General features: G+C 58.7%; 25 non-coding genes across 25 annotated transcripts; all 25 read right to left on the bottom strand.

The window, feature by feature from the left end:
* Window positions 1–290: 290 nt before the first annotated feature.
* Window positions 291–454, bottom strand: LOC146864832 (U1 spliceosomal RNA). The gene has a single exon (XR_014976892.1). It is a non-coding gene; the product is annotated as a U1 spliceosomal RNA (small nuclear RNA).
* Window positions 455–1,069: 615 nt separating this feature from the next.
* On the bottom strand, window positions 1,070–1,233 carry LOC146864831 (U1 spliceosomal RNA). Its single transcript, XR_014976891.1, has one exon. It is a non-coding gene; the product is annotated as a U1 spliceosomal RNA (small nuclear RNA).
* A 615-nt stretch (window positions 1,234–1,848) lies between these two features.
* On the bottom strand, window positions 1,849–2,012 carry LOC146864830 (U1 spliceosomal RNA). The gene has a single exon (XR_014976890.1). It is a non-coding gene; the product is annotated as a U1 spliceosomal RNA (small nuclear RNA).
* Window positions 2,013–2,909: 897 nt separating this feature from the next.
* LOC146864829 (U1 spliceosomal RNA) lies at window positions 2,910–3,073 on the bottom strand. Its single transcript, XR_014976888.1, has one exon. It is a non-coding gene; the product is annotated as a U1 spliceosomal RNA (small nuclear RNA).
* Window positions 3,074–3,688: 615 nt separating this feature from the next.
* LOC146864828 (U1 spliceosomal RNA) lies at window positions 3,689–3,852 on the bottom strand. Its single transcript, XR_014976887.1, has one exon. It is a non-coding gene; the product is annotated as a U1 spliceosomal RNA (small nuclear RNA).
* Window positions 3,853–4,757: 905 nt separating this feature from the next.
* LOC146864827 (U1 spliceosomal RNA) lies at window positions 4,758–4,921 on the bottom strand. The gene has a single exon (XR_014976886.1). It is a non-coding gene; the product is annotated as a U1 spliceosomal RNA (small nuclear RNA).
* A 615-nt stretch (window positions 4,922–5,536) lies between these two features.
* On the bottom strand, window positions 5,537–5,700 carry LOC146864826 (U1 spliceosomal RNA). The gene has a single exon (XR_014976885.1). It is a non-coding gene; the product is annotated as a U1 spliceosomal RNA (small nuclear RNA).
* Window positions 5,701–6,597: 897 nt separating this feature from the next.
* On the bottom strand, window positions 6,598–6,761 carry LOC146864825 (U1 spliceosomal RNA). Its single transcript, XR_014976884.1, has one exon. It is a non-coding gene; the product is annotated as a U1 spliceosomal RNA (small nuclear RNA).
* Window positions 6,762–7,376: 615 nt separating this feature from the next.
* Window positions 7,377–7,540, bottom strand: LOC146864824 (U1 spliceosomal RNA). Its single transcript, XR_014976882.1, has one exon. It is a non-coding gene; the product is annotated as a U1 spliceosomal RNA (small nuclear RNA).
* A 3,659-nt stretch (window positions 7,541–11,199) lies between these two features.
* On the bottom strand, window positions 11,200–11,363 carry LOC146864823 (U1 spliceosomal RNA). Its single transcript, XR_014976881.1, has one exon. It is a non-coding gene; the product is annotated as a U1 spliceosomal RNA (small nuclear RNA).
* Window positions 11,364–11,978: 615 nt separating this feature from the next.
* LOC146864822 (U1 spliceosomal RNA) lies at window positions 11,979–12,142 on the bottom strand. Its single transcript, XR_014976880.1, has one exon. It is a non-coding gene; the product is annotated as a U1 spliceosomal RNA (small nuclear RNA).
* Window positions 12,143–13,047: 905 nt separating this feature from the next.
* LOC146864821 (U1 spliceosomal RNA) lies at window positions 13,048–13,211 on the bottom strand. The gene has a single exon (XR_014976879.1). It is a non-coding gene; the product is annotated as a U1 spliceosomal RNA (small nuclear RNA).
* Window positions 13,212–14,108: 897 nt separating this feature from the next.
* Window positions 14,109–14,272, bottom strand: LOC146864820 (U1 spliceosomal RNA). The gene has a single exon (XR_014976878.1). It is a non-coding gene; the product is annotated as a U1 spliceosomal RNA (small nuclear RNA).
* Window positions 14,273–14,887: 615 nt separating this feature from the next.
* Window positions 14,888–15,051, bottom strand: LOC146864819 (U1 spliceosomal RNA). The gene has a single exon (XR_014976876.1). It is a non-coding gene; the product is annotated as a U1 spliceosomal RNA (small nuclear RNA).
* An 897-nt stretch (window positions 15,052–15,948) lies between these two features.
* LOC146864818 (U1 spliceosomal RNA) lies at window positions 15,949–16,112 on the bottom strand. The gene has a single exon (XR_014976875.1). It is a non-coding gene; the product is annotated as a U1 spliceosomal RNA (small nuclear RNA).
* An 897-nt stretch (window positions 16,113–17,009) lies between these two features.
* Window positions 17,010–17,173, bottom strand: LOC146864817 (U1 spliceosomal RNA). The gene has a single exon (XR_014977391.1). It is a non-coding gene; the product is annotated as a U1 spliceosomal RNA (small nuclear RNA).
* Window positions 17,174–17,788: 615 nt separating this feature from the next.
* Window positions 17,789–17,952, bottom strand: LOC146864816 (U1 spliceosomal RNA). The gene has a single exon (XR_014976874.1). It is a non-coding gene; the product is annotated as a U1 spliceosomal RNA (small nuclear RNA).
* Window positions 17,953–18,567: 615 nt separating this feature from the next.
* Window positions 18,568–18,731, bottom strand: LOC146864815 (U1 spliceosomal RNA). The gene has a single exon (XR_014976873.1). It is a non-coding gene; the product is annotated as a U1 spliceosomal RNA (small nuclear RNA).
* Window positions 18,732–19,636: 905 nt separating this feature from the next.
* LOC146864814 (U1 spliceosomal RNA) lies at window positions 19,637–19,800 on the bottom strand. Its single transcript, XR_014976872.1, has one exon. It is a non-coding gene; the product is annotated as a U1 spliceosomal RNA (small nuclear RNA).
* A 615-nt stretch (window positions 19,801–20,415) lies between these two features.
* On the bottom strand, window positions 20,416–20,579 carry LOC146864813 (U1 spliceosomal RNA). The gene has a single exon (XR_014976871.1). It is a non-coding gene; the product is annotated as a U1 spliceosomal RNA (small nuclear RNA).
* Window positions 20,580–21,476: 897 nt separating this feature from the next.
* On the bottom strand, window positions 21,477–21,640 carry LOC146864812 (U1 spliceosomal RNA). Its single transcript, XR_014976870.1, has one exon. It is a non-coding gene; the product is annotated as a U1 spliceosomal RNA (small nuclear RNA).
* Window positions 21,641–22,255: 615 nt separating this feature from the next.
* Window positions 22,256–22,419, bottom strand: LOC146864811 (U1 spliceosomal RNA). The gene has a single exon (XR_014976869.1). It is a non-coding gene; the product is annotated as a U1 spliceosomal RNA (small nuclear RNA).
* Window positions 22,420–23,034: 615 nt separating this feature from the next.
* LOC146864810 (U1 spliceosomal RNA) lies at window positions 23,035–23,198 on the bottom strand. The gene has a single exon (XR_014976868.1). It is a non-coding gene; the product is annotated as a U1 spliceosomal RNA (small nuclear RNA).
* Window positions 23,199–24,095: 897 nt separating this feature from the next.
* LOC146864809 (U1 spliceosomal RNA) lies at window positions 24,096–24,259 on the bottom strand. The gene has a single exon (XR_014976867.1). It is a non-coding gene; the product is annotated as a U1 spliceosomal RNA (small nuclear RNA).
* Window positions 24,260–24,874: 615 nt separating this feature from the next.
* Window positions 24,875–25,038, bottom strand: LOC146864808 (U1 spliceosomal RNA). The gene has a single exon (XR_014976865.1). It is a non-coding gene; the product is annotated as a U1 spliceosomal RNA (small nuclear RNA).
* Between the last annotated feature and the right edge of the window lie 68 nt (window positions 25,039–25,106).

Genomic DNA, 25,106 nt, shown 5'->3' with positions numbered 1-25,106 from the left:
GGCGAGGCAAGAGGCTGGCAGCCAGGCCACAGCCCCAGGGGGGGCGATGGAAAGGAGCAGACATGTCACCTGGCCAGGGCCTACTGCCCTGTCTCTGGATAGGTCCCCAGAGTGGGAGGCTGCAACTATCCCATCATTCCCCAGGCTCGGTACTTAGCATGTGATTCCCTCTTGCCCACGCCCCCCTCCAATCCAGCCGCAGCAGCCCAGAAAGACCACAGAAGACGAGAAAGGGTGCTCCAGACTCCTTTTTATTTTTTTTCCATTTTGTCTTTCTTGAAACCAGAGATCAGGGGAAAGCGCGAACGCAGTCCCCCACTACCAGAAATTATGCAGTCGAGTATCCCGCATTTGGGGACATCGCAGGGGTCAGCACATCCGAAGTGCAATGGATGAGCCTCACCCTGGGAGAACCACCTTCGTGATCATGGTGTCTCCCCTGCCAGGTAAGTATGAGTTGGAAGGGGACAGGGCGAGGGCGGGCCGCTGGGCATCTCCCCGCAGGGCGAGGGTGGCATTCACACAGGCTAGGCCTGAGGCCGGGCGAGGCAGAGCATGGGCATTTTGGGGCGCAAGGTGACCAGCCAAGGCCCCTGTGCCCACTTTGGAAAGCGCGCAGCTACCCACAGCAGCTTCCCACAGGCCTCGGCCGGCCAGCAAAATTTGCATGTCCACGCCCACCGGCAGCGCCAATCAGGGCCCTGCTTTCGCTATGCTGCACCTTGCTCACACGGGGGCAAAGCCAGGGCTACAGCAAGCACACCAGAGGGCTTGGCAGGCCGAAATCGGGCCCAACAGCAGATTTTTCAGGCCCTCCAAATTGTGCACAAGCAAAGGCTTTCGCAAGCACAACAGAGTGCTTGCCAGGTCGAAATCGGGCCCAGAAGCACGTTTCTAAGCCCTAAGCCAGCATCCCCCAGGCTTGTAAATTTGCATAACTAATTGGCCCTCGCCCACTCCCCATTCCAGCCAGCTTACAGCACCCTGGACGGACCACAAGAAACGTCAAAGGGTGCTCCAGACTCCTTTTTATTTTTTTTTCCTTTTTGTCTTTCTTGAAACCAGAGATCAGGGGAAAGCGCGAACGCAGTCCCCCACTACCAGAAATTATGCAGTCGAGTATCCCGCATTTGGGGACATCGCAGGGGTCAGCACATCCGAAGTGCAATGGATGAGCCTCACCCTGGGAGAACCACCTTCGTGATCATGGTGTCTCCCCTGCCAGGTAAGTATGAGTTGGAAGGGGACAGGGCGAGGGCGGGCCGCTGGGCATCTCCCCGCAGGGCGAGGGTGGCATTCACACAGGCTAGGCCTGAGGCCGGGCGAGGCAGAGCATGGGCATTTTGGGGCGCAAGGTGACCAGCCAAGGCCCCTGTGCCCACTTTGGAAAGCGCGCAGCTACCCACAGCAGCTTCCCACAGGCCTCGGCCGGCCAGCAAAATTTGCATGTCCACGCCCACCGGCAGCGCCAATCAGGGCCCTGCTTTCGCTATGCTGCACCTTGCTCACACGGGGGCAAAGCCAGGGCTACAGCAAGCACACCAGAGGGCTTGGCAGGCCGAAATCGGGCCCAACAGCAGATTTTTCAGGCCCTCCAAATTGTGCACAAGCAAAGGCTTTCGCAAGCACAACAGAGTGCTTGCCAGGTCGAAATCGGGCCCAGAAGCACGTTTCTAAGCCCTAAGCCAGCATCCCCCAGGCTTGTAAATTTGCATAACTAATTGGCCCTCGCCCACTCCCCATTCCAGCCAGCTTACAGCACCCTGGACGGACCACAAGAAACGTCAAAGGGTGCTCCAGACTCCTTTTTATTTTTTTTTCCTTTTTGTCTTTCTTGAAACCAGAGATCAGGGGAAAGCGCGAACGCAGTCCCCCACTACCAGAAATTATGCAGTCGAGTATCCCGCATTTGGGGACATCGCAGGGGTCAGCACATCCGAAGTGCAATGGATGAGCCTCACCCTGGGAGAACCACCTTCGTGATCATGGTGTCTCCCCTGCCAGGTAAGTATGAGTTGGAAGGGGACAGGGCGAGGGCGGGCCGCTGGGCATCTCCCCGCAGGGCGAGGGTGGCATTCACACAGGCTAGGCCTGAGGCCGGGCGAGGCAGAGCATGGGCATTTTGGGGCGCAAGGTGACCAGCCAAGGCCCCTGTGCCCACTTTGGAAAGCGCGCAGCTACCCACAGCAGCTTCCCACAGGCCTCGGCCGGCCAGCAAAATTTGCATGTCCACGCCCACCGGCAGCGCCAATCAGGGCCCTGCTTTCGCTATGCTGCACCTTGCTCACACGGGGTTAAAGCCAGGGCTACAGCACTCACAGAAGGGCGATTGCCATGCCCACTTTGGGCCCAGAAGCAGAGATTTGGGGCTTTGGAAGCCTAAGAGCTGCCACTGAGGCCCCCTCTAGAGGTATGCAGTGACATGTTGCCTGGCTAGGCCCCAGTCGACTGCTTGTGGCTGAAAGCCAGGGACAAACAGGCCTGCAAGTGAGCAGGGGTTCTCGCCCCGAGCCCCTCACGAACGCTCCCAAACGCTGCAGACAGAACCCTCGCCGGGCAGAGCCCTCGCCGGGCCACGGCCTGGGGTCCTCAGCCAGAGTCTGGGCCTGGGAAGGCTAGGGCGAGGCAAGAGGCTGGCAGCCAGGCCACAGCCCCAGGGGGGGCGATGGAAAGGAGCAGACATGTCACCTGGCCAGGGCCTACTGCCCTGTCTCTGGATAGGTCCCCAGAGTGGGAGGCTGCAACTATCCCATCATTCCCCAGGCTCGGTACTTAGCATGTGATTCCCTCTTGCCCACGCCCCCCTCCAATCCAGCCGCAGCAGCCCAGAAAGACCACAGAAGACGAGAAAGGGTGCTCCAGACTCCTTTTTATTTTTTTTCCATTTTGTCTTTCTTGAAACCAGAGATCAGGGGAAAGCGCGAACGCAGTCCCCCACTACCAGAAATTATGCAGTCGAGTATCCCGCATTTGGGGACATCGCAGGGGTCAGCACATCCGAAGTGCAATGGATGAGCCTCACCCTGGGAGAACCACCTTCGTGATCATGGTGTCTCCCCTGCCAGGTAAGTATGAGTTGGAAGGGGACAGGGCGAGGGCGGGCCGCTGGGCATCTCCCCGCAGGGCGAGGGTGGCATTCACACAGGCTAGGCCTGAGGCCGGGCGAGGCAGAGCATGGGCATTTTGGGGCGCAAGGTGACCAGCCAAGGCCCCTGTGCCCACTTTGGAAAGCGCGCAGCTACCCACAGCAGCTTCCCACAGGCCTCGGCCGGCCAGCAAAATTTGCATGTCCACGCCCACCGGCAGCGCCAATCAGGGCCCTGCTTTCGCTATGCTGCACCTTGCTCACACGGGGGCAAAGCCAGGGCTACAGCAAGCACACCAGAGGGCTTGGCAGGCCGAAATCGGGCCCAACAGCAGATTTTTCAGGCCCTCCAAATTGTGCACAAGCAAAGGCTTTCGCAAGCACAACAGAGTGCTTGCCAGGTCGAAATCGGGCCCAGAAGCACGTTTCTAAGCCCTAAGCCAGCATCCCCCAGGCTTGTAAATTTGCATAACTAATTGGCCCTCGCCCACTCCCCATTCCAGCCAGCTTACAGCACCCTGGACGGACCACAAGAAACGTCAAAGGGTGCTCCAGACTCCTTTTTATTTTTTTTTCCTTTTTGTCTTTCTTGAAACCAGAGATCAGGGGAAAGCGCGAACGCAGTCCCCCACTACCAGAAATTATGCAGTCGAGTATCCCGCATTTGGGGACATCGCAGGGGTCAGCACATCCGAAGTGCAATGGATGAGCCTCACCCTGGGAGAACCACCTTCGTGATCATGGTGTCTCCCCTGCCAGGTAAGTATGAGTTGGAAGGGGACAGGGCGAGGGCGGGCCGCTGGGCATCTCCCCGCAGGGCGAGGGTGGCATTCACACAGGCTAGGCCTGAGGCCGGGCGAGGCAGAGCATGGGCATTTTGGGGCGCAAGGTGACCAGCCAAGGCCCCTGTGCCCACTTTGGAAAGCGCGCAGCTACCCACAGCAGCTTCCCACAGGCCTCGGCCGGCCAGCAAAATTTGCATGTCCACGCCCACCGGCAGCGCCAATCAGGGCCCTGCTTTCGCTATGCTGCACCTTGCTCACACGGGGGCAAAGCCAGGGCTACAGCACTCACAGAAGGGCGATTGCCATGCCCACTTTGGGCCCAGAAGCAGAGATTTGGGGCTTTGGAAGCCTAAGAGCTGCCACTGAGGCCCCCTCTAGAGGTATGCAGTGACATGTTGCCTGGCTAGGCCCCAGTCGACTGCTTGTGGCTGAAAGCCAGGGACAAACAGGCCTGCAAGTGAGCAGGGGTTCTCGCCCCGAGCCCCTCACGCCTTCCCGAACGCTCCCAAACGCTGCAGACAGAACCCTCGCCGGGCAGAGCCCTCGCCGGGCCACGGCCTGGGGTCCTCAGCCAGAGTCTGGGCCTGGGAAGGCTAGGGCGAGGCAAGAGGCTGGCAGCCAGGCCACAGCCCCAGGGGGGGCGATGGAAAGGAGCAGACATGTCACCTGGCCAGGGCCTACTGCCCTGTCTCTGGATAGGTCCCCAGAGTGGGAGGCTGCAACTATCCCATCATTCCCCAGGCTCGGTACTTAGCATGTGATTCCCTCTTGCCCACGCCCCCCTCCAATCCAGCCGCAGCAGCCCAGAAAGACCACAGAAGACGAGAAAGGGTGCTCCAGACTCCTTTTTATTTTTTTTCCATTTTGTCTTTCTTGAAACCAGAGATCAGGGGAAAGCGCGAACGCAGTCCCCCACTACCAGAAATTATGCAGTCGAGTATCCCGCATTTGGGGACATCGCAGGGGTCAGCACATCCGAAGTGCAATGGATGAGCCTCACCCTGGGAGAACCACCTTCGTGATCATGGTGTCTCCCCTGCCAGGTAAGTATGAGTTGGAAGGGGACAGGGCGAGGGCGGGCCGCTGGGCATCTCCCCGCAGGGCGAGGGTGGCATTCACACAGGCTAGGCCTGAGGCCGGGCGAGGCAGAGCATGGGCATTTTGGGGCGCAAGGTGACCAGCCAAGGCCCCTGTGCCCACTTTGGAAAGCGCGCAGCTACCCACAGCAGCTTCCCACAGGCCTCGGCCGGCCAGCAAAATTTGCATGTCCACGCCCACCGGCAGCGCCAATCAGGGCCCTGCTTTCGCTATGCTGCACCTTGCTCACACGGGGGCAAAGCCAGGGCTACAGCAAGCACACCAGAGGGCTTGGCAGGCCGAAATCGGGCCCAACAGCAGATTTTTCAGGCCCTCCAAATTGTGCACAAGCAAAGGCTTTCGCAAGCACAACAGAGTGCTTGCCAGGTCGAAATCGGGCCCAGAAGCACGTTTCTAAGCCCTAAGCCAGCATCCCCCAGGCTTGTAAATTTGCATAACTAATTGGCCCTCGCCCACTCCCCATTCCAGCCAGCTTACAGCACCCTGGACGGACCACAAGAAACGTCAAAGGGTGCTCCAGACTCCTTTTTATTTTTTTTTCCTTTTTGTCTTTCTTGAAACCAGAGATCAGGGGAAAGCGCGAACGCAGTCCCCCACTACCAGAAATTATGCAGTCGAGTATCCCGCATTTGGGGACATCGCAGGGGTCAGCACATCCGAAGTGCAATGGATGAGCCTCACCCTGGGAGAACCACCTTCGTGATCATGGTGTCTCCCCTGCCAGGTAAGTATGAGTTGGAAGGGGACAGGGCGAGGGCGGGCCGCTGGGCATCTCCCCGCAGGGCGAGGGTGGCATTCACACAGGCTAGGCCTGAGGCCGGGCGAGGCAGAGCATGGGCATTTTGGGGCGCAAGGTGACCAGCCAAGGCCCCTGTGCCCACTTTGGAAAGCGCGCAGCTACCCACAGCAGCTTCCCACAGGCCTCGGCCGGCCAGCAAAATTTGCATGTCCACGCCCACCGGCAGCGCCAATCAGGGCCCTGCTTTCGCTATGCTGCACCTTGCTCACACGGGGTTAAAGCCAGGGCTACAGCACTCACAGAAGGGCGATTGCCATGCCCACTTTGGGCCCAGAAGCAGAGATTTGGGGCTTTGGAAGCCTAAGAGCTGCCACTGAGGCCCCCTCTAGAGGTATGCAGTGACATGTTGCCTGGCTAGGCCCCAGTCGACTGCTTGTGGCTGAAAGCCAGGGACAAACAGGCCTGCAAGTGAGCAGGGGTTCTCGCCCCGAGCCCCTCACGAACGCTCCCAAACGCTGCAGACAGAACCCTCGCCGGGCAGAGCCCTCGCCGGGCCACGGCCTGGGGTCCTCAGCCAGAGTCTGGGCCTGGGAAGGCTAGGGCGAGGCAAGAGGCTGGCAGCCAGGCCACAGCCCCAGGGGGGGCGATGGAAAGGAGCAGACATGTCACCTGGCCAGGGCCTACTGCCCTGTCTCTGGATAGGTCCCCAGAGTGGGAGGCTGCAACTATCCCATCATTCCCCAGGCTCGGTACTTAGCATGTGATTCCCTCTTGCCCACGCCCCCCTCCAATCCAGCCGCAGCAGCCCAGAAAGACCACAGAAGACGAGAAAGGGTGCTCCAGACTCCTTTTTATTTTTTTTCCATTTTGTCTTTCTTGAAACCAGAGATCAGGGGAAAGCGCGAACGCAGTCCCCCACTACCAGAAATTATGCAGTCGAGTATCCCGCATTTGGGGACATCGCAGGGGTCAGCACATCCGAAGTGCAATGGATGAGCCTCACCCTGGGAGAACCACCTTCGTGATCATGGTGTCTCCCCTGCCAGGTAAGTATGAGTTGGAAGGGGACAGGGCGAGGGCGGGCCGCTGGGCATCTCCCCGCAGGGCGAGGGTGGCATTCACACAGGCTAGGCCTGAGGCCGGGCGAGGCAGAGCATGGGCATTTTGGGGCGCAAGGTGACCAGCCAAGGCCCCTGTGCCCACTTTGGAAAGCGCGCAGCTACCCACAGCAGCTTCCCACAGGCCTCGGCCGGCCAGCAAAATTTGCATGTCCACGCCCACCGGCAGCGCCAATCAGGGCCCTGCTTTCGCTATGCTGCACCTTGCTCACACGGGGGCAAAGCCAGGGCTACAGCAAGCACACCAGAGGGCTTGGCAGGCCGAAATCGGGCCCAACAGCAGATTTTTCAGGCCCTCCAAATTGTGCACAAGCAAAGGCTTTCGCAAGCACAACAGAGTGCTTGCCAGGTCGAAATCGGGCCCAGAAGCACGTTTCTAAGCCCTAAGCCAGCATCCCCCAGGCTTGTAAATTTGCATAACTAATTGGCCCTCGCCCACTCCCCATTCCAGCCAGCTTACAGCACCCTGGACGGACCACAAGAAACGTCAAAGGGTGCTCCAGACTCCTTTTTATTTTTTTTTCCTTTTTGTCTTTCTTGAAACCAGAGATCAGGGGAAAGCGCGAACGCAGTCCCCCACTACCAGAAATTATGCAGTCGAGTATCCCGCATTTGGGGACATCGCAGGGGTCAGCACATCCGAAGTGCAATGGATGAGCCTCACCCTGGGAGAACCACCTTCGTGATCATGGTGTCTCCCCTGCCAGGTAAGTATGAGTTGGAAGGGGACAGGGCGAGGGCGGGCCGCTGGGCATCTCCCCGCAGGGCGAGGGTGGCATTCACACAGGCTAGGCCTGAGGCCGGGCGAGGCAGAGCATGGGCATTTTGGGGCGCAAGGTGACCAGCCAAGGCCCCTGTGCCCACTTTGGAAAGCGCGCAGCTACCCACAGCAGCTTCCCACAGGCCTCGGCCGGCCAGCAAAATTTGCATGTCCACGCCCACCGGTGTAGGAGAGTAGGATCTGCACTTGTGTTGCCCCCACTTTTTTTCTGATGTATACACTGGTTTCTGGCTATAGTCTGGCTGGGTCCCTGCTAATCAGGGCCCCAGTCTACCTGATCTCTCTAAACAACTGGATGTGCATACTAGATGCACTAGTGATTGGATACTGTGGTACCTTGTGGGCCCCTAGTATATGGTACCTTAGGTACCTAGGGCATTGGTACTTCACAGGCCTACCAGGGGCTGCAGCATGTATTATGCCACCCCTGGGAAGCATTCTCAATCTGACACCACAGGCCTGCTACTGCAGCCTGTGTGAGGTAGTGTTAGCACTCCTCACAGAGGTATAGGTTTCTATATCTCACCATACACACACATATGAACCTATCAGTCACCCCTATGGTAGGCCCTATCAATCCCCAGGGCAGGGTGCACGGTTTACTATGTGAGGGGGTGCTTCTGCCTGAGCAGGACCCCCCTGCAGCTGGCAGAGTCTATTCTCTGCTGCTGTTTGTGGATGCGGTTAAACCATATACTCTTAAGTGCATTATAACCTCCCGGTTAATGCTAACTTTGGAATGACTGCATCAAAACATGTCGTGTTTGGTGTCAAACGTTTTGGAATCATACCCCCACACCAGTAACTGGTGTGGGAGTATGATCCCACCCTACTAGAGGGGACGACATGTACCCACTGTACCAAACGGTAGAAATCTTCTAGAGCCCTGGCATCACAAAATGGATGCCACCAGCACAGACACCGGGCTGCCCTCCTGCTGCTGACCGAAACTCGCAGTGGAGGGAGCTCAACAAAGGGTTTCCTGTCACAGGGAGGTGTCACAACCTTCCAGACAGGATTTAGTGTATTGGAGCTGGGTGGGTGCACTCTTAGAGTGCCTTTGAAGTCCTGCACTGGGGGAGCAGTAGGCTCCTCTGTGCATATGCCAGCTCAAACCGGTTCAGGGGCCTCTGCCCCTGTCCTGGCGCGAAAACTGGACAAAGGGAAGTGGGTGTAACCACCCCTACCCTGGCCCTCCTAGAGGAGTGGCCATAGAGCTAGTCCCTCCCATCTTTACAGTATAAGATACCAAATATTGCCAATGCAATTCAGATTACACCTGGACGACGCTCTACGAAGAAGAATCCGGTCCCTTCAACGTTCTACTACCTTTAGAAGACCGAAGGATCTCCCTTGGAGCCAAGGAGTGGCTCCCCTGCTTTGCAGGCACCTTAAGGACTGAACAACGGTTGCAAACTTTACCGCTCCCGCCGGAGCCCGAAGTCCCTGCGTCCCCTGAAGTCGATTTCCTGACCTCTCTACGGCCATTTTGAGTCCCCAGCGAAGCTGTGGCGTCTGGACCCCACGAGTGACGAGGAACGACAATACCAGGGAACCGTGCACTGATTTCGAGTGCAAGCCCTGAACGACGAACTACAAACCTGTGCTTTGGACCACTTAATGTCCAAGTCCCGAGCAGGTACTGAACCAAAGATCAGCGGCCTACCCCGTCCCGAGTGACCGTGGGCTGTTGCTGAAGTTTACCTGCAAAGGCGTCTTCGCGGTTGCTTGCCCGTTGGCTAGTAGCCCTCCTGAAGACATCCTCGACGATTCCAAGGGCTGGCCTGGTTGCTCTGGGCCTACCCTCACTTACCCTTGCTGGGTAAGACCCTCGGACCTTGCTGGTCTGAGCTATCCCCCATCTTCACTCTCCCCGAGACTTGCAGTTGCCAAGGTTTGTTGGCTCCAATCCGAGTGCCGACACCGCCAACAGCTGCAGACGTCGTGGGACCCTCCAACTCCAGCTGCTGGTCATCATCGATCCCTCCTGGACGGCGTGGGCGAAGAGACAAAACACCATCAGCGACGAAAGCGACGCGACAGTTGTGGTCATCTATCCTGAAGGCCACCGGTCACTGGCAAGTGACTCTGAACTCTGTCCCCTCAATTTCCAGGTCGCCTGCAACTCCAATCCATCGTTGGAACCGAACGGACACCTCTCTCGACGACACAAGCAGCAAGAACACCTCGATTCCCATTGAAAACAGCATCGCGACCCGACACCAAAGGACACCTGTGCACCCGGACTCCCTGGGTGAGGTAACTCTGGCATTACGGTGCCCAAGTGTGCATTGGCTATCGAAGTACTTACCCTGTAAGTTGTGTGCTGGTTGTCCACTCAGAAGTGCCCTAAAACTTTAAAATACAAACCGCGACATTTTTGCATTGAAGTCTATGAGAAACTCGCGTGCGTGTTTAGACACTGCACGCGTCCCCTGTGGGCTAGTTACTTACCTGAAAACACTACAGCAGTGAAGCCCCAGCGATTCCCAAGGCCCTAGGCCTCTTCATCTTGCTTGTCGAATTTGTTATACCATTTACTTAGTATATGGTCTGGTACGCCCCTAGGGCTACAGTGATTTATGTGCTTAATTTGTTGAGAAATGTTGATCTTTTAAATGCTTACCTGGGACTAATCTCATAAAGAGATTAGTAGAGTATATTTAGTAATAAATACATATATATTTCATATATATACCCGTGTGGTGTCTTTTCATTTGGTAATTCAAGAGATTATAAGGTAAAACAAGCTGCTTTACATTCCTCAGAGACTTAGCCTGAAGGCTGCTCTCCACAGCTACCACTAGGATAGCTTTCTTTTAAAAGGTTGTCTTTAAACCTATCTACCAAGAGTCGAATTGGACTGGTGCAAGGTGGCCACTAGAACTAGTGACCAGCATATGCCAGGCCAACTTCTCACAACCGGCAGCGCCAATCAGGGCCCTGCTTTCGCTATGCTGCACCTTGCTCACACGGGGTTAAAGCCAGGGCTACAGCACTCACAGAAGGGCGATTGCCATGCCCACTTTGGGCCCAGAAGCAGAGATTTGGGGCTTTGGAAGCCTAAGAGCTGCCACTGAGGCCCCCTCTAGAGGTATGCAGTGACATGTTGCCTGGCTAGGCCCCAGTCGACTGCTTGTGGCTGAAAGCCAGGGACAAACAGGCCTGCAAGTGAGCAGGGGTTCTCGCCCCGAGCCCCTCACGAACGCTCCCAAACGCTGCAGACAGAACCCTCGCCGGGCAGAGCCCTCGCCGGGCCACGGCCTGGGGTCCTCAGCCAGAGTCTGGGCCTGGGAAGGCTAGGGCGAGGCAAGAGGCTGGCAGCCAGGCCACAGCCCCAGGGGGGGCGATGGAAAGGAGCAGACATGTCACCTGGCCAGGGCCTACTGCCCTGTCTCTGGATAGGTCCCCAGAGTGGGAGGCTGCAACTATCCCATCATTCCCCAGGCTCGGTACTTAGCATGTGATTCCCTCTTGCCCACGCCCCCCTCCAATCCAGCCGCAGCAGCCCAGAAAGACCACAGAAGACGAGAAAGGGTGCTCCAGACTCCTTTTTATTTTTTTTCCATTTTGTCTTTCTTGAAACCAGAGATCAGGGGAAAGCGCGAACGCAGTCCCCCACTACCAGAAATTATGCAGTCGAGTATCCCGCATTTGGGGACATCGCAGGGGTCAGCACATCCGAAGTGCAATGGATGAGCCTCACCCTGGGAGAACCACCTTCGTGATCATGGTGTCTCCCCTGCCAGGTAAGTATGAGTTGGAAGGGGACAGGGCGAGGGCGGGCCGCTGGGCATCTCCCCGCAGGGCGAGGGTGGCATTCACACAGGCTAGGCCTGAGGCCGGGCGAGGCAGAGCATGGGCATTTTGGGGCGCAAGGTGACCAGCCAAGGCCCCTGTGCCCACTTTGGAAAGCGCGCAGCTACCCACAGCAGCTTCCCACAGGCCTCGGCCGGCCAGCAAAATTTGCATGTCCACGCCCACCGGCAGCGCCAATCAGGGCCCTGCTTTCGCTATGCTGCACCTTGCTCACACGGGGGCAAAGCCAGGGCTACAGCAAGCACACCAGAGGGCTTGGCAGGCCGAAATCGGGCCCAACAGCAGATTTTTCAGGCCCTCCAAATTGTGCACAAGCAAAGGCTTTCGCAAGCACAACAGAGTGCTTGCCAGGTCGAAATCGGGCCCAGAAGCACGTTTCTAAGCCCTAAGCCAGCATCCCCCAGGCTTGTAAATTTGCATAACTAATTGGCCCTCGCCCACTCCCCATTCCAGCCAGCTTACAGCACCCTGGACGGACCACAAGAAACGTCAAAGGGTGCTCCAGACTCCTTTTTATTTTTTTTTCCTTTTTGTCTTTCTTGAAACCAGAGATCAGGGGAAAGCGCGAACGCAGTCCCCCACTACCAGAAATTATGCAGTCGAGTATCCCGCATTTGGGGACATCGCAGGGGTCAGCACATCCGAAGTGCAATGGATGAGCCTCACCCTGGGAGAACCACCTTCGTGATCATGGTGTCTCCCCTGCCAGGTAAGTATGAGTTGGAAGGGGACAGGGCGAGGGCGGGCCGCTGGGCATCTCCCCGCAGGGCGAGGGTGGCATTCACACAGGCTAGGCCTGAGGCCGGGCGAGGCAGAGCATGGGCATTTTGGGGCGCAAGGTGACCAGCCAAGGCCCCTGTGCCCACTTTGGAAAGCGCGCAGCTACCCACAGCAGCTTCCCACAGGCCTCGGCCGGCCAGCAAAATTTGCATGTCCACGCCCACCGGCAGCGCCAATCAGGGCCCTGCTTTCGCTATGCTGCACCTTGCTCACACGGGGGCAAAGCCAGGGCTACAGCACTCACAGAAGGGCGATTGCCATGCCCACTTTGGGCCCAGAAGCAGAGATTTGGGGCTTTGGAAGCCTAAGAGCTGCCACTGAGGCCCCCTCTAGAGGTATGCAGTGACATGTTGCCTGGCTAGGCCCCAGTCGACTGCTTGTGGCTGAAAGCCAGGGACAAACAGGCCTGCAAGTGAGCAGGGGTTCTCGCCCCGAGCCCCTCACGCCTTCCCGAACGCTCCCAAACGCTGCAGACAGAACCCTCGCCGGGCAGAGCCCTCGCCGGGCCACGGCCTGGGGTCCTCAGCCAGAGTCTGGGCCTGGGAAGGCTAGGGCGAGGCAAGAGGCTGGCAGCCAGGCCACAGCCCCAGGGGGGGCGATGGAAAGGAGCAGACATGTCACCTGGCCAGGGCCTACTGCCCTGTCTCTGGATAGGTCCCCAGAGTGGGAGGCTGCAACTATCCCATCATTCCCCAGGCTCGGTACTTAGCATGTGATTCCCTCTTGCCCACGCCCCCCTCCAATCCAGCCGCAGCAGCCCAGAAAGACCACAGAAGACGAGAAAGGGTGCTCCAGACTCCTTTTTATTTTTTTTCCATTTTGTCTTTCTTGAAACCAGAGATCAGGGGAAAGCGCGAACGCAGTCCCCCACTACCAGAAATTATGCAGTCGAGTATCCCGCATTTGGGGACATCGCAGGGGTCAGCACATCCGAAGTGCAATGGATGAGCCTCACCCTGGGAGAACCACCTTCGTGATCATGGTGTCTCCCCTGCCAGGTAAGTATGAGTTGGAAGGGGACAGGGCGAGGGCGGGCCGCTGGGCATCTCCCCGCAGGGCGAGGGTGGCATTCACACAGGCTAGGCCTGAGGCCGGGCGAGGCAGAGCATGGGCATTTTGGGGCGCAAGGTGACCAGCCAAGGCCCCTGTGCCCACTTTGGAAAGCGCGCAGCTACCCACAGCAGCTTCCCACAGGCCTCGGCCGGCCAGCAAAATTTGCATGTCCACGCCCACCGGCAGCGCCAATCAGGGCCCTGCTTTCGCTATGCTGCACCTTGCTCACACGGGGGCAAAGCCAGGGCTACAGCACTCACAGAAGGGCGATTGCCATGCCCACTTTGGGCCCAGAAGCAGAGATTTGGGGCTTTGGAAGCCTAAGAGCTGCCACTGAGGCCCCCTCTAGAGGTATGCAGTGACATGTTGCCTGGCTAGGCCCCAGTCGACTGCTTGTGGCTGAAAGCCAGGGACAAACAGGCCTGCAAGTGAGCAGGGGTTCTCGCCCCGAGCCCCTCACGAACGCTCCCAAACGCTGCAGACAGAACCCTCGCCGGGCAGAGCCCTCGCCGGGCCACGGCCTGGGGTCCTCAGCCAGAGTCTGGGCCTGGGAAGGCTAGGGCGAGGCAAGAGGCTGGCAGCCAGGCCACAGCCCCAGGGGGGGCGATGGAAAGGAGCAGACATGTCACCTGGCCAGGGCCTACTGCCCTGTCTCTGGATAGGTCCCCAGAGTGGGAGGCTGCAACTATCCCATCATTCCCCAGGCTCGGTACTTAGCATGTGATTCCCTCTTGCCCACGCCCCCCTCCAATCCAGCCGCAGCAGCCCAGAAAGACCACAGAAGACGAGAAAGGGTGCTCCAGACTCCTTTTTATTTTTTTTCCATTTTGTCTTTCTTGAAACCAGAGATCAGGGGAAAGCGCGAACGCAGTCCCCCACTACCAGAAATTATGCAGTCGAGTATCCCGCATTTGGGGACATCGCAGGGGTCAGCACATCCGAAGTGCAATGGATGAGCCTCACCCTGGGAGAACCACCTTCGTGATCATGGTGTCTCCCCTGCCAGGTAAGTATGAGTTGGAAGGGGACAGGGCGAGGGCGGGCCGCTGGGCATCTCCCCGCAGGGCGAGGGTGGCATTCACACAGGCTAGGCCTGAGGCCGGGCGAGGCAGAGCATGGGCATTTTGGGGCGCAAGGTGACCAGCCAAGGCCCCTGTGCCCACTTTGGAAAGCGCGCAGCTACCCACAGCAGCTTCCCACAGGCCTCGGCCGGCCAGCAAAATTTGCATGTCCACGCCCACCGGCAGCGCCAATCAGGGCCCTGCTTTCGCTATGCTGCACCTTGCTCACACGGGGGCAAAGCCAGGGCTACAGCAAGCACACCAGAGGGCTTGGCAGGCCGAAATCGGGCCCAACAGCAGATTTTTCAGGCCCTCCAAATTGTGCACAAGCAAAGGCTTTCGCAAGCACAACAGAGTGCTTGCCAGGTCGAAATCGGGCCCAGAAGCACGTTTCTAAGCCCTAAGCCAGCATCCCCCAGGCTTGTAAATTTGCATAACTAATTGGCCCTCGCCCACTCCCCATTCCAGCCAGCTTACAGCACCCTGGACGGACCACAAGAAACGTCAAAGGGTGCTCCAGACTCCTTTTTATTTTTTTTTCCTTTTTGTCTTTCTTGAAACCAGAGATCAGGGGAAAGCGCGAACGCAGTCCCCCACTACCAGAAATTATGCAGTCGAGTATCCCGCATTTGGGGACATCGCAGGGGTCAGCACATCCGAAGTGCAATGGATGAGCCTCACCCTGGGAGAACCACCTTCGTGATCATGGTGTCTCCCCTGCCAGGTAAGTATGAGTTGGAAGGGGACAGGGCGAGGGCGGGCCGCTGGGCATCTCCCCGCAGGGCGAGGGTGGCATTCACACAGGCTAGGCCTGAGGCCGGGCGAGGCAGAGCATGGGCATTTTGGGGCGCAAGGTGACCAGCCAAGGCCCCTGTGCCCACTTTGGAAAGCGCGCAGCTACCCACAGCAGCTTCCCACAGGCCTCGGCCGGCCAGCAAAATTTGCATGTCCACGCCCACCGGCAGCGCCAATCAGGGCCCTGCTTTCGCTATGCTGCACCTTGCTCACACGGGGGCAAAGCCAGGGCTACAGCACTCACAGAAGGGCGATTGCCATGCCCACTTTGGGCCCAGAAGCAGAGATTTGGGGCTTTGGAAGCCTAAGAGCTGCCACTGAGGCCCCCTCTAGAGGTATGCAGTGACATGTTGCCTGGCTAGGCCCCAGTCGACTGCTTGTGGCTGAAAGCCAGGGACAAACAGGCCTGCAAGTGAGCAGGGGTTCTCGCCCCGAGCCCCTCACGAACGCTCCCAAACGCTGCAGACAGAACCCTCGCCGGGCAGAGCCCTCGCCGGGCCACGGCCTGGGGTCCTCAGCCAGAGTCTGGGCCTGGGAAGGCTAGGGCGAGGCAAGAGGCTGGCAGCCAGGCCACAGCCCCAGGGGGGGCGATGGAAAGGAGCAGACATGTCACCTGGCCAGGGCCTACTGCCCTGTCTCTGGATAGGTCCCCAGAGTGGGAGGCTGCAACTATCCCATCATTCCCCAGGCTCGGTACTTAGCATGTGATTCCCTCTTGCCCACGCCCCCCTCCAATCCAGCCGCAGCAGCCCAGAAAGACCACAGAAGACGAGAAAGGGTGCTCCAGACTCCTTTTTATTTTTTTTCCATTTTGTCTTTCTTGAAACCAGAGATCAGGGGAAAGCGCGAACGCAGTCCCCCACTACCAGAAATTATGCAGTCGAGTATCCCGCATTTGGGGACATCGCAGGGGTCAGCACATCCGAAGTGCAATGGATGAGCCTCACCCTGGGAGAACCACCTTCGTGATCATGGTGTCTCCCCTGCCAGGTAAGTATGAGTTGGAAGGGGACAGGGCGAGGGCGGGCCGCTGGGCATCTCCCCGCAGGGCGAGGGTGGCATTCACACAGGCTAGGCCTGAGGCCGGGCGAGGCAGAGCATGGGCATTTTGGGGCGCAAGGTGACCAGCCAAGGCCCCTGTGCCCACTTTGGAAAGCGCGCAGCTACCCACAGCAGCTTCCCACAGGCCTCGGCCGGCCAGCAAAATTTGCATGTCCACGCCCACCGGCAGCGCCAATCAGGGCCCTGCTTTCGCTATGCTGCACCTTGCTCACACGGGGGCAAAGCCAGGGCTACAGCACTCACAGAAGGGCGATTGCCATGCCCACTTTGGGCCCAGAAGCAGAGATTTGGGGCTTTGGAAGCCTAAGAGCTGCCACTGAGGCCCCCTCTAGAGGTATGCAGTGACATGTTGCCTGGCTAGGCCCCAGTCGACTGCTTGTGGCTGAAAGCCAGGGACAAACAGGCCTGCAAGTGAGCAGGGGTTCTCGCCCCGAGCCCCTCACGAACGCTCCCAAACGCTGCAGACAGAACCCTCGCCGGGCAGAGCCCTCGCCGGGCCACGGCCTGGGGTCCTCAGCCAGAGTCTGGGCCTGGGAAGGCTAGGGCGAGGCAAGAGGCTGGCAGCCAGGCCACAGCCCCAGGGGGGGCGATGGAAAGGAGCAGACATGTCACCTGGCCAGGGCCTACTGCCCTGTCTCTGGATAGGTCCCCAGAGTGGGAGGCTGCAACTATCCCATCATTCCCCAGGCTCGGTACTTAGCATGTGATTCCCTCTTGCCCACGCCCCCCTCCAATCCAGCCGCAGCAGCCCAGAAAGACCACAGAAGACGAGAAAGGGTGCTCCAGACTCCTTTTTATTTTTTTTCCATTTTGTCTTTCTTGAAACCAGAGATCAGGGGAAAGCGCGAACGCAGTCCCCCACTACCAGAAATTATGCAGTCGAGTATCCCGCATTTGGGGACATCGCAGGGGTCAGCACATCCGAAGTGCAATGGATGAGCCTCACCCTGGGAGAACCACCTTCGTGATCATGGTGTCTCCCCGGCCAGGTAAGTATGAGTTGGAAGGGGACAGGGCGAGGGCGGGCCGCTGGGCATCTCCCCGCAGGGCGAGGGTGGCATTCACACAGGCTAGGCCTGAGGCCGGGCGAGGCAGAGCATGGGCATTTTGGGGCGCAAGGTGACCAGCCAAGGCCCCTGTGCCCACTTTGGAAAGCGCGCAGCTACCCACAGCAGCTTCCCACAGGCCTCGGCCGGCCAGCAAAATTTGCATGTCCACGCCCACCGGCAGCGCCAATCAGGGCCCTGCTTTCGCTATGCTGCACCTTGCTCACACGGGGGCAAAGCCAGGGCTACAGCAAGCACACCAGAGGGCTTGGCAGGCCGAAATCGGGCCCAACAGCAGATTTTTCAGGCCCTCCAAATTGTGCACAAGCAAAGGCTTTCGCAAGCACAACAGAGTGCTTGCCAGGTCGAAATCGGGCCCAGAAGCACGTTTCTAAGCCCTAAGCCAGCATCCCCCAGGCTTGTAAATTTGCATAACTAATTGGCCCTCGCCCACTCCCCATTCCAGCCAGCTTACAGCACCCTGGACGGACCACAAGAAACGTCAAAGGGTGCTCCAGACTCCTTTTTATTTTTTTTTCCTTTTTGTCTTTCTTGAAACCAGAGATCAGGGGAAAGCGCGAACGCAGTCCCCCACTACCAGAAATTATGCAGTCGAGTATCCCGCATTTGGGGACATCGCAGGGGTCAGCACATCCGAAGTGCAATGGATGAGCCTCACCCTGGGAGAACCACCTTCGTGATCATGGTGTCTCCCCTGCCAGGTAAGTATGAGTTGGAAGGGGACAGGGCGAGGGCGGGCCGCTAGGCATCTCCCCGCAGGGCGAGGGTGGCATTCACACAGGCTAGGCCTGAGGCCGGGCGAGGCAGAGCATGGGCATTTTGGGGCGCAAGGTGACCAGCCAAGGCCCCTGTGCCCACTTTGGAAAGCGCGCAGCTACCCACAGCAGCTTCCCACAGGCCTCGGCCGGCCAGCAAAATTTGCATGTCCACGCCCACCGGCAGCGCCAATCAGGGCCCTGCTTTCGCTATGCTGCACCTTGCTCACACGGGGGCAAAGCCAGGGCTACAGCAAGCACACCAGAGGGCTTGGCAGGCCGAAATCGGGCCCAACAGCAGATTTTTCAGGCCCTCCAAATTGTGCACAAGCAAAGGCTTTCGCAAGCACAACAGAGTGCTTGCCAGGTCGAAATCGGGCCCAGAAGCACGTTTCTAAGCCCTAAGCCAGCATCCCCCAGGCTTGTAAATTTGCATAACTAATTGGCCCTCGCCCACTCCCCATTCCAGCCAGCTTACAGCACCCTGGACGGACCACAAGAAACGTCAAAGGGTGCTCCAGACTCCTTTTTATTTTTTTTTCCTTTTTGTCTTTCTTGAAACCAGAGATCAGGGGAAAGCGCGAACGCAGTCCCCCACTACCAGAAATTATGCAGTCGAGTATCCCGCATTTGGGGACATCGCAGGGGTCAGCACATCCGAAGTGCAATGGATGAGCCTCACCCTGGGAGAACCACCTTCGTGATCATGGTGTCTCCCCTGCCAGGTAAGTATGAGTTGGAAGGGGACAGGGCGAGGGCGGGCCGCTGGGCATCTCCCCGCAGGGCGAGGGTGGCATTCACACAGGCTAGGCCTGAGGCCGGGCGAGGCAGAGCATGGGCATTTTGGGGCGCAAGGTGACCAGCCAAGGCCCCTGTGCCCACTTTGGAAAGCGCGCAGCTACCCACAGCAGCTTCCCACAGGCCTCGGCCGGCCAGCAAAATTTGCATGTCCACGCCCACCGGCAGCGCCAATCAGGGCCCTGCTTTCGCTATGCTGCACCTTGCTCACACGGGGGCAAAGCCAGGGCTACAGCACTCACAGAAGGGCGATTGCCATGCCCACTTTGGGCCCAGAAGCAGAGATTTGGGGCTTTGGAAGCCTAAGAGCTGCCACTGAGGCCCCCTCTAGAGGTATGCAGTGACATGTTGCCTGGCTAGGCCCCAGTCGACTGCTTGTGGCTGAAAGCCAGGGACAAACAGGCCTGCAAGTGAGCAGGGGTTCTCGCCCCGAGCCCCTCACGCCTTCCCGAACGCTCCCAAACGCTGCAGACAGAACCCTCGCCGGGCAGAGCCCTCGCCGGGCCACGGCCTGGGGTCCTCAGCCAGAGTCTGGGCCTGGGAAGGCTAGGGCGAGGCAAGAGGCTGGCAGCCAGGCCACAGCCCCAGGGGGGGCGATGGAAAGGAGCAGACATGTCACCTGGCCAGGGCCTACTGCCCTGTCTCTGGATAGGTCCCCAGAGTGGGAGGCTGCAACTATCCCATCATTCCCCAGGCTCGGTACTTAGCATGTGATTCCCTCTTGCCCACGCCCCCCTCCAATCCAGCCGCAGCAGCCCAGAAAGACCACAGAAGACGAGAAAGGGTGCTCCAGACTCCTTTTTATTTTTTTTCCATTTTGTCTTTCTTGAAACCAGGGATCAGGGGAAAGCGCGAACGCAGTCCCCCACTACCAGAAATTATGCAGTCGAGTATCCCGCATTTGGGGACATCGCAGGGGTCAGCACATCCGAAGTGCAATGGATGAGCCTCACCCTGGGAGAACCACCTTCGTGATCATGGTGTCTCCCCTGCCAGGTAAGTATGAGTTGGAAGGGGACAGGGCGAGGGCGGGCCGCTGGGCATCTCCCCGCAGGGCGAGGGTGGCATTCACACAGGCTAGGCCTGAGGCCGGGCGAGGCAGAGCATGGGCATTTTGGGGCGCAAGGTGACCAGCCAAGGCCCCTGTGCCCACTTTGGAAAGCGCGCAGCTACCCACAGCAGCTTCCCACAGGCCTCGGCCGGCCAGCAAAATTTGCATGTCCACGCCCACCGGCAGCGCCAATCAGGGCCCTGCTTTCGCTATGCTGCACCTTGCTCACACGGGGGCAAAGCCAGGGCTACAGCAAGCACACCAGAGGGCTTGGCAGGCCGAAATCGGGCCCAACAGCAGATTTTTCAGGCCCTCCAAATTGTGCACAAGCAAAGGCTTTCGCAAGCACAACAGAGTGCTTGCCAGGTCGAAATCGGGCCCAGAAGCACGTTTCTAAGCCCTAAGCCAGCATCCCCCAGGCTTGTAAATTTGCATAACTAATTGGCCCTCGCCCACTCCCCATTCCAGCCAGCTTACAGCACCCTGGACGGACCACAAGAAACGTCAAAGGGTGCTCCAGACTCCTTTTTATTTTTTTTTCCTTTTTGTCTTTCTTGAAACCAGAGATCAGGGGAAAGCGCGAACGCAGTCCCCCACTACCAGAAATTATGCAGTCGAGTATCCCGCATTTGGGGACATCGCAGGGGTCAGCACATCCGAAGTGCAATGGATGAGCCTCACCCTGGGAGAACCACCTTCGTGATCATGGTGTCTCCCCTGCCAGGTAAGTATGAGTTGGAAGGGGACAGGGCGAGGGCGGGCCGCTGGGCATCTCCCCGCAGGGCGAGGGTGGCATTCACACAGGCTAGGCCTGAGGCCGGGCGAGGCAGAGCATGGGCATTTTGGGGCGCAAGGTGACCAGCCAAGGCCCCTGTGCCCACTTTGGAAAGCGCGCAGCTACCCACAGCAGCTTCCCACAGGCCTCGGCCGGCCAGCAAAATTTGCATGTCCACGCCCACCGGCAGCGCCAATCAGGGCCCTGCTTTCGCTATGCTGCACCTTGCTCACACGGGGTTAAAGCCAGGGCTACAGCACTCACAGAAGGGCGATTGCCATGCCCACTTTGGGCCCAGAAGCAGAGATTTGGGGCTTTGGAAGCCTAAGAGCTGCCACTGAGGCCCCCTCTAGAGGTATGCAGTGACATGTTGCCTGGCTAGGCCCCAGTCGACTGCTTGTGGCTGAAAGCCAGGGACAAACAGGCCTGCAAGTGAGCAGGGGTTCTCGCCCCGAGCCCCTCACGAACGCTCCCAAACGCTGCAGACAGAACCCTCGCCGGGCAGAGCCCTCGCCGGGCCACGGCCTGGGGTCCTCAGCCAGAGTCTGGGCCTGGGAAGGCTAGGGCGAGGCAAGAGGCTGGCAGCCAGGCCACAGCCCCAGGGGGGGCGATGGAAAGGAGCAGACATGTCACCTGGCCAGGGCCTACTGCCCTGTCTCTGGATAGGTCCCCAGAGTGGGAGGCTGCAACTATCCCATCATTCCCCAGGCTCGGTACTTAGCATGTGATTCCCTCTTGCCCACGCCCCCCTCCAATCCAGCCGCAGCAGCCCAGAAAGACCACAGAAGACGAGAAAGGGTGCTCCAGACTCCTTTTTATTTTTTTTCCATTTTGTCTTTCTTGAAACCAGAGATCAGGGGAAAGCGCGAACGCAGTCCCCCACTACCAGAAATTATGCAGTCGAGTATCCCGCATTTGGGGACATCGCAGGGGTCAGCACATCCGAAGTGCAATGGATGAGCCTCACCCTGGGAGAACCACCTTCGTGATCATGGTGTCTCCCCTGCCAGGTAAGTATGAGTTGGAAGGGGACAGGGCGAGGGCGGGCCGCTGGGCATCTCCCCGCAGGGCGAGGGTGGCATTCACACAGGCTAGGCCTGAGGCCGGGCGAGGCAGAGCATGGGCATTTTGGGGCGCAAGGTGACCAGCCAAGGCCCCTGTGCCCACTTTGGAAAGCGCGCAGCTACCCACAGCAGCTTCCCACAGGCCTCGGCCGGCCAGCAAAATTTGCATGTCCACGCCCACCGGCAGCGCCAATCAGGGCCCTGCTTTCGCTATGCTGCACCTTGCTCACACGGGGGCAAAGCCAGGGCTACAGCAAGCACACCAGAGGGCTTGGCAGGCCGAAATCGGGCCCAACAGCAGATTTTTCAGGCCCTCCAAATTGTGCACAAGCAAAGGCTTTCGCAAGCACAACAGAGTGCTTGCCAGGTCGAAATCGGGCCCAGAAGCACGTTTCTAAGCCCTAAGCCAGCATCCCCCAGGCTTGTAAATTTGCATAACTAATTGGCCCTCGCCCACTCCCCATTCCAGCCAGCTTACAGCACCCTGGACGGACCACAAGAAACGTCAAAGGGTGCTCCAGACTCCTTTTTATTTTTTTTTCCTTTTTGTCTTTCTTGAAACCAGAGATCAGGGGAAAGCGCGAACGCAGTCCCCCACTACCAGAAATTATGCAGTCGAGTATCCCGCATTTGGGGACATCGCAGGGGTCAGCACATCCGAAGTGCAATGGATGAGCCTCACCCTGGGAGAACCACCTTCGTGATCATGGTGTCTCCCCTGCCAGGTAAGTATGAGTTGGAAGGGGACAGGGCGAGGGCGGGCCGCTGGGCATCTCCCCGCAGGGCGAGGGTGGCATTCACACAGGCTAGGCCTGAGGCCGGGCGAGGCAGAGCATGGGCATTTTGGGGCGCAAGGTGACCAGCCAAGGCCCCTGTGCCCACTTTGGAAAGCGCGCAGCTACCCACAGCAGCTTCCCACAGGCCTCGGCCGGCCAGCAAAATTTGCATGTCCACGCCCACCGGCAGCGCCAATCAGGGCCCTGCTTTCGCTATGCTGCACCTTGCTCACACGGGGGCAAAGCCAGGGCTACAGCAAGCACACCAGAGGGCTTGGCAGGCCGAAATCGGGCCCAACAGCAGATTTTTCAGGCCCTCCAAATTGTGCACAAGCAAAGGCTTTCGCAAGCACAACAGAGTGCTTGCCAGGTCGAAATCGGGCCCAGAAGCACGTTTCTAAGCCCTAAGCCAGCATCCCCCAGGCTTGTAAATTTGCATAACTAATTGGCCCTCGCCCACTCCCCATTCCAGCCAGCTTACAGCACCCTGGACGGACCACAAGAAACGTCAAAGGGTGCTCCAGACTCCTTTTTATTTTTTTTTCCTTTTTGTCTTTCTTGAAACCAGAGATCAGGGGAAAGCGCGAACGCAGTCCCCCACTACCAGAAATTATGCAGTCGAGTATCCCGCATTTGGGGACATCGCAGGGGTCAGCACATCCGAAGTGCAATGGATGAGCCTCACCCTGGGAGAACCACCTTCGTGATCATGGTGTCTCCCCTGCCAGGTAAGTATGAGTTGGAAGGGGACAGGGCGAGGGCGGGCCGCTGGGCATCTCCCCGCAGGGCGAGGGTGGCATTCACACAGGCTAGGCCTGAGGCCGGGCGAGGCAGAGCATGGGCATTTTGGGGCGCAAGGTGACCAGCCAAGGCCCCTGTGCCCACTTTGGAAAGCGCGCAGCTACCCACAGCAGCTTCCCACAGGCCTCGGCCGGCCAGCAAAATTTGCATGTCCACGCCCACCGGCAGCGCCAATCAGGGCCCTGCTTTCGCTATGCTGCACCTTGCTCACACGGGGTTAAAGCCAGGGCTACAGCACTCACAGAAGGGCGATTGCCATGCCCACTTTGGGCCCAGAAGCAGAGATTTGGGGCTTTGGAAGCCTAAGAGCTGCCACTGAGGCCCCCTCTAGAGGTATGCAGTGACATGTTGCCTGGCTAGGCCCCAGTCGACTGCTTGTGGCTGAAAGCCAGGGACAAACAGGCCTGCAAGTGAGCAGGGGTTCTCGCCCCGAGCCCCTCACGAACGCTCCCAAACGCTGCAGACAGAACCCTCGCCGGGCAGAGCCCTCGCCGGGCCACGGCCTGGGGTCCTCAGCCAGAGTCTGGGCCTGGGAAGGCTAGGGCGAGGCAAGAGGCTGGCAGCCAGGCCACAGCCCCAGGGGGGGCGATGGAAAGGAGCAGACATGTCACCTGGCCAGGGCCTACTGCCCTGTCTCTGGATAGGTCCCCAGAGTGGGAGGCTGCAACTATCCCATCATTCCCCAGGCTCGGTACTTAGCATGTGATTCCCTCTTGCCCACGCCCCCCTCCAATCCAGCCGCAGCAGCCCAGAAAGACCACAGAAGACGAGAAAGGGTGCTCCAGACTCCTTTTTATTTTTTTTCCATTTTGTCTTTCTTGAAACCAGAGATCAGGGGAAAGCGCGAACGCAGTCCCCCACTACCAGAAATTATGCAGTCGAGTATCCCGCATTTGGGGACATCGCAGGGGTCAGCACATCCGAAGTGCAATGGATGAGCCTCACCCTGGGAGAACCACCTTCGTGATCATGGTGTCTCCCCTGCCAGGTAAGTATGAGTTGGAAGGGGACAGGGCGAGGGCGGGCCGCTGGGCATCTCCCCGCAGGGCGAGGGTGGCATTCACACAGGCTAGGCCTGAGGCCGGGCGAGGCAGAGCATGGGCATTTTGGGGCGCAAGGTGACCAGCCAAGGCCCCTGTGCCCACTTTGGAAAGCGCGCAGCTACCCACAGCAGCTTCCCACAGGCCTCGGCCGGCCAGCAAAATTTGCATGTCCACGCCCACCGGCAGCGCCAATCAGGGCCCTGCTTTCGCTATGCTGCACCTTGCTCACACGGGGGCAAAGCCAGGGCTACAGCAAGCACACCAGAGGGCTTGGCAGGCCGAAATCGGGCCCAACAGCAGATTTTTCAGGCCCTCCAAATTGTGCACAAGCAAAGGCTTTCGCAAGCACAACAGAGTGCTTGCCAGGTCGAAATCGGGCCCAGAAGCACGTTTCTAAGCCCTAAGCCAGCATCCCCCAGGCTTGTAAATTTGCATAACTAATTGGCCCTCGCCCACTCCCCATTCCAGCCAGCTTACAGCACCCTGGACGGACCACAAGAAACGTCAAAGGGTGCTCCAGACTCCTTTTTATTTTTTTTTCCTTTTTGTCTTTCTTGAAACCAGAGATCAGGGGAAAGCGCGAACGCAGTCCCCCACTACCAGAAATTATGCAGTCGAGTATCCCGCATTTGGGGACATCGCAGGGGTCAGCACATCCGAAGTGCAATGGATGAGCCTCACCCTGGGAGAACCACCTTCGTGATCATGGTGTCTCCCCTGCCAGGTAAGTATGAGTTGGAAGGGGACAGGGCGAGGGCGGGCCGCTGGGCATCTCCCCGCAGGGCGAGGGTGGCATTCAC

Source organism: Triturus cristatus, chromosome 2_1 (assembly GCF_964204655.1).
Source record: "Triturus cristatus chromosome 2_1, aTriCri1.1, whole genome shotgun sequence".
NCBI lineage: Eukaryota > Metazoa > Chordata > Amphibia > Caudata > Salamandridae > Triturus > Triturus cristatus.
This window is presented reverse-complemented; position numbering and strand designations above follow the sequence as displayed.